At 37.7% G+C, this 6,264-nt stretch overlaps 1 long non-coding RNA gene across 1 annotated transcript; it reads right to left on the bottom strand.

Moving 5' to 3' along the window:
- Positions 1 to 5,128: 5,128 nt before the first annotated feature.
- Positions 5,129 to 5,869, bottom strand: LOC126149618 (uncharacterized). Its single transcript, XR_007531010.1, has 3 exons — positions 5,675 to 5,869; positions 5,484 to 5,554; positions 5,129 to 5,339 (listed from the first exon to the last, which is right to left on the bottom strand). It is a non-coding gene; the product is annotated as an uncharacterized LOC126149618 (long non-coding RNA).
- Between the last annotated feature and the right edge of the window lie 395 nt (positions 5,870 to 6,264).

Below are 6,264 nucleotides of genomic sequence, written 5' to 3'. Positions count from 1 at the left end.
CGCAACGCGTGATATACTCCGTGCGTTGAAGGCCAAATTGCCTTTCAACATTAAAGAAAAACTTCTACATATCCCGGATGACGATTCAGATTATTTTTTAACAGCTTTAGATTCGGTTGACATGTTACTTGAAGACCAGCGCTTCGCGCGGCAAAACAGCAGCCACAATGTTTACACTAGTGGTATGCAAAACATGCAGGCTTGCCAACACAATTCTGGCGCGCCCACAGTTGGATACGCGGTACAACAAAAACAGCAAACTCACATGCCGTCTCAGTACGGAAATCAAAATCAACACGCGTATTCCAATACAAACAATAGTTACAACAGTAATAACACTTCATGCGGCAATCCATACAAAAGGCACCGCGGTAATAACTACAACGGTAACAACGGATACAAAGGTAATAACAAAAACACAAACAGAAATAGAAATAATAATAACTACGAGCCAAGACAGCATCAAGGTTGGACTCGTAACGATCAGTACTTTCATTCAAACTCTGCTTTACCACAGCAGCCACCAGGACAAAATTGGAGCATACCTTACGACCGACAGGTAAGTTATAATGCGCAACAGCAACAACAACCGCAAAAGTTTGGAGATCATAATAGGCAATATCCGAATGTGAATATAATAGAAATGACACCTGATGCACAACCTCAATCTGTGTCAGTACCTAGTACAAATGCTAATCCAACAAACTAGAAACAGTCACTACTTTGCCCCAGGTCGTGGCTGAAGAATTCTTGGGGGGCGGCTTCAATGTTAATCAGTTATTTGACACCACACTTGAACAACAGAATAATGATATGCCGAGTAATTCTAAACAAAAACTACCTGTTTTATTTATAAGATACAACCACAATAACAATATATCAGATGAACTTTTACAAGACAGTACACAATGTCGTTTAAACACAAATGAAATTGTTTTAGCATCCACTACTGGTGTAGTAGGTGGGATTCCAACTACTATTGTCCTAGATACAGGTGCAGCTGTGAGCGTTTTATCTTTTAATTTTTATAAAAAGATGTGTGAATTGGAACCTGTGCCTGAGTTTCCTGCCCAAAACTGTAAAATAACTACTGCACTAGGTAATAAGTCATGTAGGGTTACGAAGCAAGTTTTTGTAAACGTTAAAATAGGTAATGGAACCGTACAATGGCCATTCCTGGTTGTACAAAACCTTGTGACTAATTGCATATTAGGAATAGATATTATGAGCGAGAAGGACTGCATTATAGACTTCTCCAAAGGTAAATGTATTTTAAATGATAAAAGCAGGGTAATTATTATTGATTTGGACAGGAGAACTCTAAAGCATGACAAACACTGTACAGGGTACAAGGTTCAGTTAGTACTTGACAAAGACATTCAAGACATGCAAACACACTCATCTGACGCAGAGCTAATGGACTTGAAAACATTGCTTGATCATAAGATAAGTGAAGCTACAGCTCTCAGTGTACATGAACGTATAAAACTACAGGAAGTGTTATCCAAATATTTACAAGTTTTTACCAAACGATTAGGTGTTATCAACACGTATGTGTACAAGATTGAAGTTAAGCCTCACAAGATCTTCTACCACAAGACATATAACGTACCGTTATCTCAACGACCTGCTGTGTGGCAAGAATTAAAACAAATGTTAGACTGGAAGGTCATTGAACCATCCACCTCACCTTACTGTAGTCCTCTACTTGTTGTCAAAAAATCAAATGGAAGCATTAGGTTAGTGTTAGACGCACGAGCTATTAATGAAATAATTTTACCGGTTCACACAAAACCTGAAAATTTAGAAGAGCAATTACAGAAATTTCTAGATGCAAAATATTTTTCCACAATAGATCTCGCTAATTCGTTTTGGCAGGTGGGTATCACTCCTGATTCTCGGAAATATACTGCATTTATGTTCGGGGGGCGAACCTATCAGTTTTGTGTTCTACCCTTCGGACTGAATGTCAGCTCTGGGGTATTCATTACAGCCCTGGATACCGTGCTTGGCGACGATTTAGTTGAGACAGTCACACACTATGTAGATGATATACTGATAGCTACACAATCCTGGAATGAACACGTTGACACACTTCAAAGAATTTTAGAAAAATTTGCACAAGCTGGAGTCACAGCCAACCTAAGAAAATCAAAATTTGGTTGCAGTGAGATAAAATATTTAGGACATATCATTAATTCACAGGGCATACGTCCTGATCCCAGTAAATTAGATGCTATCAGAAACTTTCCTAGCCCTCGAACTAAAAAGCAGTTAAAATCATTCCTTGGGCTATGTTCATTTTTCAGACGTTTTTTGCCACAACCACTTTTGAACAGTAAACATCTGCTAAATCTACTCAGAAAGAATCAAGTTTGGATCTGGTCGGAACAGTGCCAGAATGACTTTAATACAATTAAACATGCTTTAGTGAATGCTAACATATTGAGCCATCCAGATTTCAATTTAGATTTTTGTATGACTTGTGACGCTTCACGTACTGGCTTGGGCTGTTGCTTATTTCAAGTTGTAAAGAATAAAGAAAAGGAACAGATAAGAATTATTGGGTTTGCAAGTCGTACTTTAACTGAATGTGAGTGTACATACTCGACTACTGAGTTAGAAACACTTTCCATAGTATGGGCATTCAAGAAATTCAATTATTATTTATTTGGAAAACATACAGTAATTTACACCGATCACCAGGCCCTGACATTTTTGTTAACTTGTAAACTTGTACATCCTAGACTATCACGATGGGCAGTTACACTTCAGAACTACTCTTTTGAAATTAAGTACATAAGAGGTAAGGACAACACCATTGCGGACACTTTGTCTAGACTTCCACAAGGTATGAATGATACCAACAGTGACTTAGAAAATATAAATGACTACAGGATTCTCTTAATGCAAGACAAGCAGTATCACCAATATTATATTGATATGTGCAGAAACATGGCTGAATTACAAAAATCTGATCCTCACTGGTATAAGATAATAACATTACTGGTAGAAAAACACAATCATCCTTCGACTAAGTATTACAAGTTACACAATGATGTGTTATTTTATCGACGACATCCAAATGCTACTAACTGGTGTGTATGCATTCCCGAAGAGTCTGAACGTAATTTAATTTGGCACACACACTTAGTTTGGGGTCATTATGGGACGAAAAAGTGTTTGGCAAAGCTCAGCACATACTGTTATTTTAGCAATATGAGAAGAAAAATTTACAGGGAACTGAAAACATGTGTCATATGTCAAAAATCAAAACCTCAGAATTTATCCACAAAAACAGATTTACATTCTATTTTACCCAGTAAACCCCTGGAAATTCTGTGTACTGACATCAGTGGACCGCATCCAGCAAGCTCTGGAGGCGTCAAATATATCTTAGCTTTTTACGATGTATTTTCTAAACATGTAAAACTTTATGCTTTAAAATCCGCCACTGCAAGTGCTATAATACGAAGATTCTCAAGTGATTACCTGACGCACGTGGGAAAACCTAAAGCAATTCTGTCAGATAATGCAGCATACTACTCTGGGTACAAATGGAGAAATTTCTTGAAGGACAATAACATTAAAAGTATATTTATTTCGAGGTTTAGTCCACAATGTAACGCGACTGAGAGACTTTTCCGAGAATTAAATCGATTCATGAGGACCTATATTTCATCAAAACATACTAATTGGGTGTCCTACCTAAGTCTTTTCGAAGACGTACACAATAACTTAAATATTTACGATACAAATTACACACCTAACGAGATCATGTTCAATTGCAAACAGAACGATCAGTGGATAGAACCATTACCTAAGTTGTCAGACAAGGAAATCACACCTGAACAGAAAATAAAAGAAGTATTGACTACATTGACACATCACGCACAAATACGAAACAAACATCACAGAAACATAATAAAAAGAAAACAAAAATTCGAGGTAGGAATGCTTGTACTACTTCGTACTCATCATAAATCTGTTGCACTCAAACGACGCAACGCTAAGTGGCGTCTGCTATATGAAGGACCTTATATAATTGTTAACATACCGCACCCTGGTGCGTATCTGTTACAACATCGTAGAACTAACAAAATTATTGGGCTATACGCACACCGAGATCTTAGCGCATTTCATGCTGAATAATGTCAAAGTCATACCCATCAAAACATTGCTACGCAACTCGTTACAACACAGATAATAAGTAGTATAGAAATTTTCATTTCAGCGTTCCAGAGTCGCAGTTGAAGACAGAAGAACTTTTCTTTCAACGCCGCGGCTCCACCGAGAAGACTGAATATTAAAGTAAAATTTATGATTACGTAGCAGTGAATGATATATTAATTTTTCACGGAACATTTGTGACTGTAGGTACCACTGACTTGGTATGACACCTGACGAACTGACAGACGTCATCTGTGAAGCGATCTTTTACTTTGAGAAATAGATTAGACGCACATCTCTCAACACGAAAAGCATCTACCAGTAGTCAAGGCCACACAGACACTCTACACACACGCACAAAACGCGAGGAATCGAACATTTTCTCTCTCTTACTATTTTGAATATTTATTGAGTAGTGAAAACGCCTGGTCTTGCCTACTGATGTAATGAATGTTGTGTCTAATCTATCTTAATTTCAGGTGACATCACAAAACCGATAAAGAGGACGTAAATATCTGCAATTCATGTAATCAAATGTGACACAATGTAATAACCTATAGCGATGTTTATGTGCAACTGTATTATGTTTATACTAAGAAAATATGTGACGTGTGTATGTATAATTACTTTTTTTTTTAACTGATGTATCATGTAAAAATTTGAACAAAACGAATGCCAAAAAGACATTGCATAGTGAACCTCTGTTCACGGACATTAACGAACATTACTAACTCTGCAACTACGCAGAAACCTATGTGAAGGAAACGGTTAATGCCATTCATTATGCATCGTACCTATGTAAACGCGATGAACGATTTCCTTGATTAATAACTACGAACATTTAGGTGAGCTATATTGAGCAAAAAACTGAAAATGTGAAGTGCATAATTCGTGCATCGTCTAGTGACATTACTACAGTACCTAACTTCAAGATGTTAACGGGATTAAATGGACACAAAGTGCCTGTCCAGAAAACAACACGACGGGTGGAAGAATTTTGGTTGGAACTTCAGGGAATGAAATGTTCTCGAAATGTGACGGACACTCTTACCTGGACTGTCCTAGGATCGACGCCAGCTATGTGCCGTCCGAGGTTCTACAACCAAGCTTCCACGGAATGTAAAAAACGAACTGCACGTGGACCAATTACTCGGCGGGTCACGTCTGATCTGTAATAAGCAATGCTTTTACTCACAACGAACTGCATCACAACGACTATAATGAAAATAGGAAATGGACACGCTTATGTATTAATCACGTTGTTATACAACGATGTTACCGTGATCAAAAAACTTTACCACGACGATACTAACCTGTAAAAAATTATTGTGCAGCAGATGAATATGAACTGTGATAACGACACGATGTGTATAGGTCAACGCACCTGAAACATACGGACATTTTTCTTTGAAGTATTTCAAAACAATACTATGTAACTAAGAACATTCAACAATCTAAGTTGTATTGTGTTATAACGAATATTGTAAATTTAAAACTAAGTTACCTGTCATAGAATGTAGTCTTCATATGTAATCTTGGTTGAATATTTTCTTGGTGCAACGACTGAGAGACGCGCGCACACGAACAATATGAACTGCAATACTGTGCCGCGTGATCTAACTGTACGCACTCTATCTGCCAACATAAGAACTTTTACGGCGCACCCGCGTCATTCAAATTTTGTATATAATGAGTATAATGTGGGTCATGTAAATAGTTGTAGATAACTTAGATTTTCTTGTGCCTTTAGGTGAATTGCTCGCCTGCAGGTGTGTCCTTTCGCCTCGCAATTCAGGGGGCAATATAAAGGCACATTTGCATGCCGAGCGTGAGTTTCCTCGGAAACGCGAAATATTAATTAAATAAATAATCAGTGACAAATAAATAAAGCCTATGGCACACAACTGCAGCGCTGTGTCGCTGATAAAACAAAAGCACAATTACGTTACTCGTATGTTTGGTTAAGAAAAGGGAGCTCTGGTTGAAGTGGTGCGAGAAGCACGTATTTTATTTTATTGTCTGGCACACCGCCATATTTCATGTTATAGAAAATTACTGCGAGTTGCAACCACACTAGGCACTCGATTCTGTAAA

Source organism: Schistocerca cancellata, chromosome 2 (assembly GCF_023864275.1).
Source record: "Schistocerca cancellata isolate TAMUIC-IGC-003103 chromosome 2, iqSchCanc2.1, whole genome shotgun sequence".
Lineage (NCBI taxonomy): Eukaryota > Metazoa > Arthropoda > Insecta > Orthoptera > Acrididae > Schistocerca > Schistocerca cancellata.
Note: the sequence above shows the minus strand (reverse complement) of the source record. Positions and strands in the feature narration are given on the sequence as shown.